This window comes from Ruditapes philippinarum, unplaced genomic scaffold, assembly GCF_026571515.1.
Source record: "Ruditapes philippinarum isolate M1 unplaced genomic scaffold, ASM2657151v2 ctg10968_1_1_1_1, whole genome shotgun sequence".
NCBI lineage: Eukaryota > Metazoa > Mollusca > Bivalvia > Venerida > Veneridae > Ruditapes > Ruditapes philippinarum.
This window is the reverse complement of record NW_026865975.1, coordinates 1-14,272: the sequence shown is the minus strand read 5'-3', so window position 1 is coordinate 14,272 and position 14,272 is coordinate 1. Positions and strand designations below refer to the sequence as shown.

Genomic DNA, 14,272 nt, shown 5'->3' with positions numbered 1-14,272 from the left:
TACATGTCTCGAATTTTGATATGTTGTTATATTTCATGCATACTGCCAAGGATTTTTTTTCAAAACTTTTTATTAGATATTTTATTTATTTGCATGTAAAAAAGATCTACTTGTCATTTACACATTTATTTAAAAAAAAATGTTTTGTTGCTTGTTGACTGAAAAGACAACAAATCAACTCATCAACATAATACATTTGACTGTCTTAAAAGCCAGCGTCTCTTAGTTTACAGCGACGATTGGAATGAAAGCTGTGACGATGCAACATTTAGGGGGCGTCTGTGACTTCCAGCCAATTGTATAAACAACTAAACCGTGCGGTTACCACACGATTACGTTAACCAGCCCGGTAACCTCGCGGTAAGCGATTTTATAAAAACATCAAAAGCAGAAACCACACTGTAACCACGGTTAAATTTAACCCAGCAGCCAATTGTATAAACGATGGTTATTATAGTGACATATGTTACACGTATATACATACACACAAATACCCAAAGATGAACACCCGGCCCATAGGAGCTATACAGTAAATCACCTAAACAAAAGATCATAACATGAGCATGTGTTATAGTCTGTAACATGTTATTCTAACACGACCCACATTTTTCACTATTGAATATAGAATAACCGAAAGTATGTGTTATTATGCAATAAAATCATTGTTGACGTTCTATATTTAGATATGTGACGTTATCATTTTACTTGTGACGTAACCACTATAAAACCCGATGCGCTAAAAATAAGTACAGAGACAGATCAGGGGCAATTTTGCTGAATATCAGGGACGGCAGCATTTATTTGTTGATGTCGTGTTAGAATCGAAATAATATATCCAAATCGGTGGTTTTTTTATCGCTTGATAAAATCACTATTTGTCGTTCGGATGCACATCATATATCACTCGGGCTACGCCCTCGTGATATAATTCCTCGCATCCGAACTCTAAACAGTGATTTTTTTGAGCGATAAAATCACAGTTTGGGATATATTATTTCTTAATTAACAATAGTCAATGTATGTCTTGTTAAATAGTGCTTTTTTATGTTTGATAATATGAATTAAATTGTTTGTTTAAAACAAGTTTAAATGAAATTTCCTCAATATTAACTTTAATATTAAAATCTGTTTTCATTAATTGAAGTCGAATTTCTCATAAATACAAGAAGTCTTGAGCTTTAAAAGAAGTTCAACAAACAACGTTAAATGGCAATGATATTATTTATTTTATTCAAAAAATATGAATGATCGTTTGGTTTATTAATGAAATAACAAACAATTCTAATGGAAGAAAATGTGACACCATCTGATCTTATTTCCGTTTCATATGGCGAATTTATATTAGACCAGATTTTGTGTAATATAAGTGGCCGCCATTTTAAAAGTTTTGAATTTCACGGGAGGAAAATAATTGTGTTTGATTCAGAGAAATATCATTTGGATATGTTAGTCATACATATAATAAGAAAGAAAACTTATTTGAGGATTGTTGCTGACAATAAATAAGTGTAAACAGACGTGTTAACATTCAATAAGCGACTAGGAGTTTGGAAAACATGGATGTCTTACGAACACTGTGTTGTTTACTTATTCTTCGAGTTGATGACTGTCATTGCTTTTCAAGTTTTCATAATGCATTATGCAGTTTTTGCTCGTAAGATACTGTAATATGCCCAAATGTTACCATGAGCAGTTTTGCGTGTGGTTTCAGACTGTTAAAATAAAACAACAAAGAATAAAATAAAGACGATATTTGGTGATTGGCAATTTGAATGAATTGAAATGAGTTTTTTTTTTCTTTTAATTACTTTTGAAAATTAAGTTATTTATCAATTTCAACTTTGATTTTTTTAAACAGTCCTGACAATGTCAGAATTGTCAGCAAAAATAAAATTGAGGTACCACAGTTAAATTAACATTATAATTGTCACGGATAAATCAGTTATATACTCTAAAGCATAAGATGAGCCCTCATAATTGATATCTATTTCCTAAGTATTTAAAGGTTTAATATTTTCGTACCAATTTTGTTTTATTTTATCGTGTAGAACTAACTTAAGTAAGTTTATTTGTCATAATTTAAGCAATAAATTATCGGTAATTGCCTTAGCATTAGCCTTACAAAGTCCTGTATCATACAAATGTAACAGCTACTACCCTTCATGCAGGTGCGACCTTAAACCCGAAGTGACATACATATATCCCTATGTAAATAATTGATAGTTCATGAGAACTATATTCCGTAATATGATATGCATTTACGTTCATATCATGTACTATGAAATTAATAAAAAAATTGCTGATTGTCATCTATTTGTAGTTTCCCATTATATATTTGAACATCAGCTAAATACGAAATCACTTTTTGTCTGCAAGAACGATGATGAACTCGACGACGATAGTAGCCCTTGTTCAGTGTTTAACTAACGAACTGAATTAATTTAACGAAAATATAAACACTACATACATTTTATATCCAAAGTCAAAATTTCACTTTACCCTAACATGAATATATCTTTTTGAAAATATAAGTAACCGCTTCCTTTGATTTATCCAATAAACCACTTTTTTCGTACTCCAGCTTTTCATCTCATTAGGCCTTAAATTGTAAAAACTAACAGAACATTGGTAACATTAATATGGATAGATAAAATTTGATTTAATGATTACCTTAAATTTCATTGACTGTATAACAGTCATTATGAAATAAAGATGGGCTTGGTGTGACCAATGCAGTTATACCAATTAAATGTTTTTGTTTAGCTTTACAAATACACTTGTATCATAGTTTGGGGACCTTTCTGTTGAAAAAGTGTCAGAGTTAAATCGTATACATATATATGCACAGTGCGGTAACTGGAGTGCAGGTATCAGTTACCCGCACTCCAGATCATGCCCGTTGATTGGCTCATTTTTGCTGGGGTTTACATATTGTGACGGCAGAGAAAGAGAAAGTGGCAGAAATAATATATTCAGATGCTCGATCATTGGTTACCTTTTCCCGGGGTTTAAAATTGTGACAACAGGGAACGTGTTTTTATGTTTGACTATGATACAAAAGAGAAAGAACACCAAAACACTTGGCAATCTGATTTATACTCGGGGGCTACGCCCCCTCGTACAAATCAGATAGCCTCGTGTTTCGGTGCTCTTTCTATTACATAAAGGATCTCCATTGAGGTCCAAAAGCTTCAAAACAAAAACAAAATGAATTTCTTAAATATTTCAGCCGGGGGCACTTAAACAGAAGATCAGTAAGAACTATAATAAGAAATGAATTGAAAATCGTTACTTGTGCTACTTTTAGCCCGATTTTAAAGAATAGGCATTGTAAAGCTGATCAATTTTGGCTCATGTTTTCACGATTAGAATAGTTTTTTCTAGACAAAATAATGTAGTGAGCGAATGATCTGAAATATTGCACATACATGTAAGTCTAGACCGACAAGTGGATTATTAATGTCGGAATAATTATTCCCAGTCCAGTCATATAAAAACAGTTCAATGGACTCCCTTCCAATGCCTGTTTCAAAATCACAACCCTTTAGACGAATAGAAAAGTTTACTTACTCTAGATTCCGACTAAAATAGTGTAAAGATACATTTACATGTTCTTAATAATATCACTTTATGATAATTTTACTCGGTCTGTACATTTACGGTAATGAATTGTACAATCCTCGAAAAACTATACAGTAAGGGTTAAAACAAAGTGCATTTTCGATTTATAATATTCCATTTCTTGTAATTGAATATCCGCTGGTGATTAAACCCTCATTGGAACGGTACCGAAGATCATTGAAAAAATTACTTTATTGATATTTCAAACGCTTCGCTGTAAAGTATTGTTAAGTTACGCCTTTAAGATATTATAATATAATTCGCTTTGTGATAACATTGTATAGATACAGTATTTCATATTTGTAAAAGGTAATATCTGTAGACAGTTTGCATGTATGACAGTCTATATAAATAGACTATTAGTTTATGAATGGTGTCATTGCGTGTTAGTTAAAATTATCCTGCATGTATTTATGATCTTATAGATATTGTATACATGTATCTTACACATGGTAAATTTAAATGATATCTGGAGACATAAAATGTGTACGTGTGATAGTCTTCTTAAAAATATTGTTCGTGTTATTTTAAACTTAAACTTAGTTACATTCTATCATGTACTTTCTTCTATTCAAGTTTATTGTTAGATTATCTTAAATAAAGACCTTCAGGTAAAATCATTTTGTGAAATAGAAGAATACACTTAGACTTATTTAGCATATTCTAAACCACCTGTAGAAGAAATATAAATGTATTACTTTTGTTATTTTATAGATTAGGGCATCTTTTCGTCAGAGCTCTCTTCACGTTGACGATCCGACATCGAAAACCGATTAAACACATGAGCATCAAAACCAAATGTATGTTGCTAAATGTTTTCTCGTAAACATGAGCACGGTTATTTCTATAAAAATACAACAGAAAAAAAACAAACAAAAAAACTTTTCTTAACTGGCATGTACACAGAGGAAAATGACATACGAATGTCATAACATAATATTTTGTGTTAATGTGTGTGTGTGCATTAAGGTTTTACGGAACCGTGCTTTTATGCATGTTATATGACTACACTTTAATAGTGAACATTTATTTCCAAACAGTCTCATAAAATATGTTATAGATATATTGTCCTGGAATGATAACTTGGTCTTAACGGTACTAGGGAAAGTCCATTCAAGGATGAGGTCTGCAATTTATCCGAGATTGGAAGTGTCAACAACTATATATAGTTTAATTCTAATAAAAATGTGTATCGCCGTTGTGGCTCAGTTGGTAAATCAACATCTCTGTAATTAATTCCTAATGATTTCCACTCAAAGGTTCGAATCCTACGCTCAGCCATGTTATGGTGATTATGGTGATGTTATTGTTTCTCTCCCTTTTTATTTACTTTGTCTTTTGTATGATAATTTGAATATATATTGTTCTTCTAAATTTCTATTTCTTTTTTATTGTTTCTTTTCATTTTTGTTCCCCTCTTTATTAAAAAAAACCCAACTACATGTCAAGTGATTAATAATTTTCTATCTACCGATTAGGTAATATTAATAATCTGAATAAATGAATCAATATATAACACACTTCAGGTCGTATATTTCTTACATTTGTAATAATGTCGTCAGTTTCTTATCGCTTTCTCCTAATTGTTGACGTTTTTCTCAAACTTTACACAAGTGCATGTCAACCCGTGTACAAAAATAATATTCTATCTCATTGTGACTATTTGAAACAAAACCGGTCAAAGAAGAAGAAAGGACTTAAAATACTTAACTGTAATAGTAGCTTTAATCACGATTCTAACATATTTATGTATGAATACAACACTGACACGGACGCTCTGCCTACTGCGCTATCAAGGCACATGGAAATAATTATGATGTTTTACTTTGTGCCAGGGTGTAGATATTAATCTTTGTTTAATAAACAAAGGCTCAAGTTTTCATCCTGAAAACGTTAGTAAAGTCCAACAACATTGACCTAGCATTTGACCCTGTAGTCGGTATAATCCGTACTTTACGATCTACTTGTTAATCGATATGAATTTAAATATCCAATTAAAATGATGTAAATTAAAAATCCCTCTAAGCGCAGTTGGTAAAGGGTTTTATATGTAAAACGTAGACGTAAACTGGTAGGTCAGCAATTTATTTTTTCTTTTTATTTTAAAATTGCCATTCTCTTCAAACTATTGCAAACTTTTTGTTGTTGTTTATACTATTTATATACTTCCTTTAAAGCGTATATGCGCGTGTATGCGCTAAAGAATATAAGATTGCATAATGTCACAAAGAGAACCGTTGAAAGATACTGTACAGTAAAAATATAATTTTGTATAAAAACACCACTTTAAAGGTATTCTAAAATCGGGTGCCGAAAAACTTTTTCTAATTAATTCTTGCAAATAAATTTAAAAAAAAATCATAAGGTTGTGTTGGTTAGGAATCAAAACAGAGACCTTCAGATTGGTAGTCCGACATCTATACAAAAACACCACACCTTACAGACGAGCGAAGTTAGCAAATATATTGATATATTCGATAGTTACTGGTCAGTGTTTATTCAAGTGACCTTTACGAAAGTTAATGAAGTGCCAGGTCAATGTTGTCGGACAATACTATTGGCGGTTTTGCAAACATTATATTGTGGTCACATGACGTTTCTGCATGTATTTAACGGGTGAACAGGTTTCGATCTACGTAAACCCAAAATGTCACTCAATAAGTTTAAATGTTGTTCTTGCGCAGAAAATGCACATTTGAGCACCATTTTAGTTGGAGCGGCACCAATACACATTCTGTTCTTCGTCAGTAAAGGCTTTTTCGTGAAGAGGTTGATTGTGGAAACCTGAGATATGAAAGCTCATTTATTGTGTTTACATTTTTTTCTAAGGACCCGATTCTGTTAAATTAATCCCTTCGATTTACAAGCAAAAATAAATTCGGAGCCAAAAATTCCTTCCGATTTCTATTTTGTAAAGTCATACCGGTATATTGATTTCGCAGCATGTCATATTAATGAATTAGAACGTGAACAAATTTCACGTCTCAACCGCTAGGAAGGCAGTATAAAAGACAAAACAAAAAATAAACTTAAAGTCGGTAGTTTATTGTTAAGATTTGTATCTTCTACAGTTTATAACTAATTATTTTGTAGTATGAGTATCATTAAAGGTGAAAAAGAAACTGTAGTACTTCAAACTTTGATATTTTGTTACCATATTTTATTACTGACTATAGTAGTGACACAAACAGTCATGACACATTACAAGGCTCGTGTTTGCATTTTAATTACATTCCTTACCAGGTAAGCCTTAGAGCATTTGTACATACATTTGTATACATGTATATTAACTGTTAATTTGAAGATCCCATTTTCTTAATTCTAACATTGTTTTAATGGAAAACAGTTTATTAAGGTAAATTCTTAAATGGAACATTGAACCTTTAAGAATGTCCAAATGGAAAATAATGAAAGCGCGGATTGATGATTTAGCAAATTCTGGCGATGGAACGGACAGTTTGCACGACTGAAACTTTCTCCTTATATATCATTTATTAATTCATATTATATTAAAGCGTTTTAATCTTTAGTTTATAATAAATGACCGAATTTAATTGGCTGTTTATCCCTATGTCAAGACAATATCAATTTTCATTTTGAAAACATTTCATTAGATATTTTATTAGTTTGCATATCAAATTGTTTTGTTGCTTGTTGACTGGAAAAAAATAACCTCATCAACATTACCTAAACAAGATATGTTTGTAAAACATGTATGCCCCCTATCAGCAGCCAATAAGTCATGTGATAAGGTTATTATGCATGACATCTGACCCAGTGATCAAACAATTAATAAGGGTTATCAAGTATCTACTGGTCATGACCTTAACCTTTGACCCCTTGACCCAAAACTCAATAGGGGTCATCTGCTGGTCATGACCAATCATCATACAAAGTTTGAAGTTCCTAGGCCTAAGCGTTTTTAGTTAATTGATCGGAAACCGTTTTTACCTACAAGGTCAATGTGACCTTGACCTTTGACCCCTTGACCCCAAAATCAATAGGTCATCTGCTGGTCATGACCAATCACCATACCAAGTTTGAAGTTCCTAGGCCGAAGCGTTCTTTAGTTATTGATCAGAAACCGTTTTTACTACAATGTCAATGTGACCTTGACCTTTGACCCCTTGATCCCAAAACTCAATAGGGGTAATCTGCTGGTCATGACCAATCACCATACCAAGTTTGAAGTTCCTAGGCCTAAGCGTTCTTAAGTTATTGATCAGAAAACCGTTTTTACTTACAAGGTCAATGTGACCTTGACCTTTGACCCCTTGACCCAAAACTCAATAGGGGTCATCTGCTGGTCACGACCAATCATCATACAAATTTTGAAGTTCCTAGGCCTAAGCGTTTTTAGTTAATTGATCGGAAACCGTTTTTACCTACAAGGTCAATGTGACCTTGACCTTTGACCCCTTGACCCCAAAATCAATAGGTCATCTGCTGGTCATGACCAATCACCATACCATGTTTGAAGTTCCTAGGCCTAAGGGTTCTTTTGTTATTGATCAGAAACCATTTTTACCTAAGAGGTCAATGTGACCTTGACCTTTGACCCCAAAATCAATAGGGGTCATCTACTGATCATGACCAATCACCATACCAGTTTGAAGTTCCTAGGCCTTAAAGTTTCTTTAGTTATTGATCGGAAAACCGTTTTTACCTACAAGGTCAATGTGACCTTGACCTTGACCACTTAACCCTAAAATCAAATAGGGGTCATCTACTGATCATGAACAATCACCATACCAAGTTTGAAGTTCCTAGGCCTAAGGGTTCTTTTGTAATTGACCAGGAAACCGTTTTTACCCAAAAAGTCAATGTGACCTTGACCTTTGACCCCTTGACCCCAAAATTCAATAGGGGTCATCTACTGATCATAACCAATCACCCATACCAAGTTTGAAGTTCCTAGGCCTTAAAGTTTTCTAGTTATTGATCGGAAACCGTTTTTGCTTACAAGGGTCAATGTGACCTTGACCTTTGACCCCTTGACCCCAAAATCAATAGGGGTCATCTACTGATCAGGACCAATCACCATACCAAGTTTGAAAGTTCCTAGTGCCTAAAGGTTCTTTAGTTATTGATCGGAAACCGTTTTTGCTTACAAGGTCAATGTGACCTTGACCTTTGACCCCTTGACCCCAAAATCAATAGGGGTCATCTACTGGTCATGACCAATCACCATACCAAGTTTGAAGTTCCTAGGCCTAAGGGTTCTTTAGCTATCACTCGGAAACCATTTGGTCTACGGACCGACGGACCGACGGACCGACAGACCGACGGACCGACGGACCGACAAGTGCAAAGCAATATACCCCCTTTTCTTCGAAATGGGGGCATAATTACCTAAAAGCAAGCGATGGAAATTGAACACGTGATTTTAAAAATGTCCGAATGGCTAATGTTGTCGAACTCTTATCAATTGCCGCTGCGGATTCGAATCATTCTATTGAATTTGAATTTTCATTTGAGTGAGATTACCAGCAATTTAGGGGCTCATTCGTTCCTGAAATAATGCTGAGATCTTCTAACACCTGTTCAGCTCGAAAGTCTTAGCGCTTTTCAATTTTGGAAAATATTTCATTCTTGAAAAACGGAGTTAGCGAATGATTTCAAATTGTGCACACAAGTTGTGGATCTTATATTAAATTGAACATTCATCTTGAAAAAAATATTTCCAGTCCTGTCATGTCAAAACACCACAGTTAAGTTCCTGTAGAGATAAAAACTATGTAAATTGCTTAACTACTCTTTGTATATTGAAACGATTCTTTTAATTAATATACATATTTCTATCACAATAGATAATTAACTTTGTACTTGAAAATTTATATCTGTAGGAATTTTAAATAATGTTAAAATATGTTCTACTGTATGGCTCTGGTTATTATAACAGCCGATTTTCAAAGTTTTCAGTTTTGACGAGGTAATATAAACGTGGAGTGTTGAATGGAATAATGTAGCCGTTTTCCGAGACAAGACTACTTACAATGGTGAAAATATCTCACTGTTGACCTTCATTTAAGTACAACTTATTTGACAATTAGTTAAGGACGTTATTCTGATATTTTCATTTTCATTCAAGATGTAAAATGTGCGATTAATCTTAAGAAATTATGACTTTTCCCAGTAATTTTGAAGACAAAGTGTACGATCGTCTTTTCTTTTCCTAAATAGAATACATCAAGGAGGCAACTATGTTGATAAAGTTTGTCCACTTGAAACAAATTTAATGTATTTATAAGATCTAGATGAGTTATTACATTAATGTCGGAAAAGTTATTTCCTGTCTAGTCATTCCAAGGCACGTCAACTGAGTCCTTTTAAATGTCTTTCTCATTTAAATATTAAAGTTTCATAGAGTTCAGTTGTCGGATAATGTATCTTTATTTCTTATTAATGTGTTCTTTTGTGACTATTTTGACTAAACAACGAGTTTGGAATCTGACTTTTAACCTCCTATTCTGGGAATATTGTTTAACCCAAAATGTTTTTAAAACATCTTATTTCCAATAAAACAACAAAGGGAAGTTTTTTTTAAATATTCATCCATATATACTCAAAATATAGTACATTTGAAAAAGTAGAAAGGTTCTTCAGCGGACCTACCACCAGGCCTTATTTTACGTTCCAGATCTTTGTTGATTATTAACCAATTTTCAACAAATAGAAGTGCAATCCACTCAGAAATGATTTCTCTTTCGAAAAAGACCAGTTGGTACGACAAACCGGAGTACTGCAATATCTCGTCTCATCCCTGTGTACCGGGTAGTTCCGAAGTATCAGCATCAATGATAAAAAAGACTAACATTAGTGAAACAGGGTGGTTGATAATTTATATTACTAAATAAAATACTCGCTGGATAATAAAAAGCTGGTATAATGCCAACGTTTTTGAAATATGTAAATCTTTAACTCGGTTCGTTTATGAATGTATGACTGCATTATTGTTTAATGTTTATGCAATATATATCAGACATTTCATTTCATATGTTAATTAAAATTTTGGCTAAAGCATTCTCTTTTCAGAAAATGTTTTGCTTTACTTTTCGCGAAAGGTTTTTATCTATTTATTCATAATTTCTATTAATTTATTCATTCATTCATTCATTCATTCAAATCTAATACGATAGTATTCTTTATTTTGTTTTACCTGTGACAGAACAAATCAGCAGTCTAAAGACTGCATGTATCCAAACTGAAACTTACAAAACTACTTTTGAAGAAAAATTCAAACCTTACATAAGATATGCAATGAATACATTAACGAACAAAGTGCATTTATTAAGAATCCTTTGTCGGAGATAGAATGCTAATCAAATAACAGCAACAGAATACTTAAACGAGGTATGTGAGAGTAAAACACCCATTTATTTTGGGAAAAAAATGATTATTTAACTTTATTTCCTACTTATATGTATTACATAAGTTAATCGTATGTTTCAGTTATTTTTCTGTCAAAAACAAGAAATTTTCAAATAATTTCTTGAAAAGAAAAGGTTAAATTCGACATGTAACTACAAAATGAATACGTCAAGACTTTTATGTTGACAGGGAGCATTTAAAGAGCTTCTGTGATTCCATTTTTTGTCTTTTATCCTTTCCTTAAAACCATATAGAGTAACGCACTATCTCTATAGCCAACCCCATTAACAAATAATCTGTCACGTGACCTCACAAGGTATTTTGTTGGTATTATTCATTTTATGCTCACATGCATGTTCTAATGGCTTGAGCTAAATAAAGTTTATGTTGTTCGTTGTTGTTATAATGACCTAACTAAAACTAAACAGACGACAAATTTAAATTTGAATTAAATTAATTGAATTAGAATCGTTTTGGTTAAAAATTATTTACCCAAGTTTTTCTTTTACGTTTTATAAATTGACCACAAAATGTACACGAAAGTAGGATTGGTGATTATCAGAAAATAAACTTTGCACAGTAGATACAAAATTTAAAAAAAGTCATATTCTAGAGGATGTAAATCTTTATATAAAAATCTCCAAGAACCGAATTAATCAAACCAGTCTGCTGCATTTACATTTGGCGTTCTATAGGATCCTGTAATCTTCTATTTGTCTTCTTTTTCTATTTTTTTCTTATGTTTTGACGCGAAAAAAAAAGACAAAATTTTTAAAAGGTGATTTTTATCTAAGATATAATCTGAAACAACTAACGACATATTCAACTAGGGTAACAAAACGTGCTAAAACAATTTTAGATCATGTTTATACAAACTGTAGCAGATGTATCATTGAATCGTTTGTTCAAGTGACTAGTATCAAGATTGTTTTTGCGATCAATAGAAGCTTGTTCCAATTTGAATAATGAGCAAAACTCGATTTAAAGTAGATGTTTCAAAAACTTCTATGAAAGTTAAATTGACCATTGAAAAAACTGAATAATTATGAAGAAATCCAAGGGAAATAGGGCCAAACATTATTAAACATTTTAGAGGTTATATTCCAGCAGTGATTGCATCAATTGTTAATCATAGTATTACAGCTAGTATTTATCAAATAAATAAAAAGAGCTAGCGTTATAACTATTTTTAGATCTGGAGATAAGACTGAAGCAAACAGTTATCGGCGGATTTTAAATTTATCAACTATATCCAAGATATTTGAACTGAATATTGCTAAACAAATACAATCATACTTTGAAAAAAGAAACATAATTCATAAGGAACAACCATTCTTGTTATACTACACTTATTAGCTATGGTTCAATCAATACAAGTCATATATACTCTTTATGAGTCGGGAACAAATGTATCATAAAAATAATTATAATTTCAACACAATTTAAAAAACACATACCAATAATATGGCCTTAAATCATGAAAGCTCAAACTTTATGGTGACAGATAATGTAACAATTTATCATACGATAAATGAAAAAGTTCTTGAAAATGTGATAGATCAGAAAATTCTGGGTATTTGCATGAGACACTTACACTTGCAAATTGGCAAATTTTGTAAAAAAAAAAGTAACAGGAAAAACTTGCTTATATGCAAAATTATTTTTTTGTTGCACTTTGATATGAAATTTAGTTACATGTATACATGTACATTGAACATCCTTTCAACTCACATCGCCATAAGATCAAGCTCACTAAAAAAAATATATTATAGACACATTTTTATCAACGCTTGATCATTTGGAACAGTATAACTTTAAATATTCGTATTGTTGACAATATTTCAAAATGTTTTATGGAAGAATTTAAAAAATATCGATTGAGATTTAAATCTATGAAATAATTAATGAATGGATGCACGGACGAACGAAAGAACGAATGAAAAATCGTATGGTGTTAAAACAGATTGTTGGGTGTCTGTCGGAATTGTATGAATAAGTCAATTACTTTGATAATTCAGCATTTCGTTGCAACATAGATTAGGCGTATACTGTTATAGTCAATTAGTCTAGAATTTGTTTCTGGATATAACTTTCTTATGTTCATGTTTTACTATTTGGTATAAGTATGATACGTATACAAAAGAAATGATAACATAACGAACCTTATTCTTTGAAGAAAGCCTTTTGAGAAGATATGTACACGCCAGTCAAAGTTAATCCCTTGAAAATCCTTTCAACTCACAACTCCAATTACCATTTGTCCCTCTTCTAGTTCTATGCGAGAATTAAAAATGATAAAAAAGAAGTTTTATTTTAAAAGAAAAACCTTTTTAGAAAATAAACAATTTACATTGGAACGCATTTAAACTTTTGAAACTTATACAAAGTAAATATCTCTATATAAACTTAAATAAGAGTTGTGAGAAATTATCAATACATTATTATTTTCTACGTTATTTTTCTGATTGAAGATATAATTACTATAATTATCTACACCTATTGAAAAATATTATAACCTTAAATGATTTCGATCAATATATACTCGTTTTATCGGTTTTTGTACAATTTTAGACTCATCACAATGGCTATGTGAACAAAAGAAGCCAAACACATACAAGACATACAAGGATAAGTCGATAATTAATTGAAGATTTCTTTTCAGTTGATTGAAGATTTCTTCAAATGTTGTAATCATTTTTTTCTTTTCAATAAATTTCAATGCTTTTCGGTGGTTTATAAAAATATATCCGTGAAATATAAAACTGATATTTCACTGTTTGAAACAATGAAAACATCAATTTGAATCTTCACTACTTGAATTTATACTCGTTACGGTGTTTCAGTGAAATGCCAGCGTGCACAGTACTGAAAACCAACTTAATCACGTGACGTCGTAAATGACGTTATGTTGTATTATTATTTGGCGCGCTTTTCATTAAGTATTAGGTTATTAAAAGGTATTTTTAAACATTACTTTGCATAATTTTAAACACTAAAAGTTCATATTTCATTTGTTGTTGCGCCACTGGTGAAATATACCTTTTGGTGCTCACCCGGTGAAATATATTCCGATCTTACACTGAACTAAACAAATTAAATATCCTCTATGTAACTTACATCAAACGAAAGAAATATGTTAATAAAATTATTTATTTTTAATTGCAGCTCTTGTGGCATATCTTTATTTCTTTCAAACTTTGACTGTTTTAGATTTCAATTACCACATTTGCCACATTGGAATTTGGTTAAATTTTAAAGTAAAAACAAAAAAAAAACTTCT

At 31.7% G+C, this 14,272-nt stretch overlaps 1 protein-coding gene across 1 annotated transcript in view; it reads right to left on the bottom strand.

Moving 5' to 3' along the window:
* The window catches only part of LOC132730924 (uncharacterized), a gene marked incomplete at its 3' end in the record, with an annotated part of 28,022 nt that extends 14,647 nt beyond the window's left edge, over nucleotides 1–13,375 (bottom strand). The window contains exon 1 of the mRNA XM_060717005.1: nucleotides 13,155–13,375. The remainder of the gene's footprint in view (nucleotides 1–13,154) is intronic.
* Between the last annotated feature and the right edge of the window lie 897 nt (nucleotides 13,376–14,272).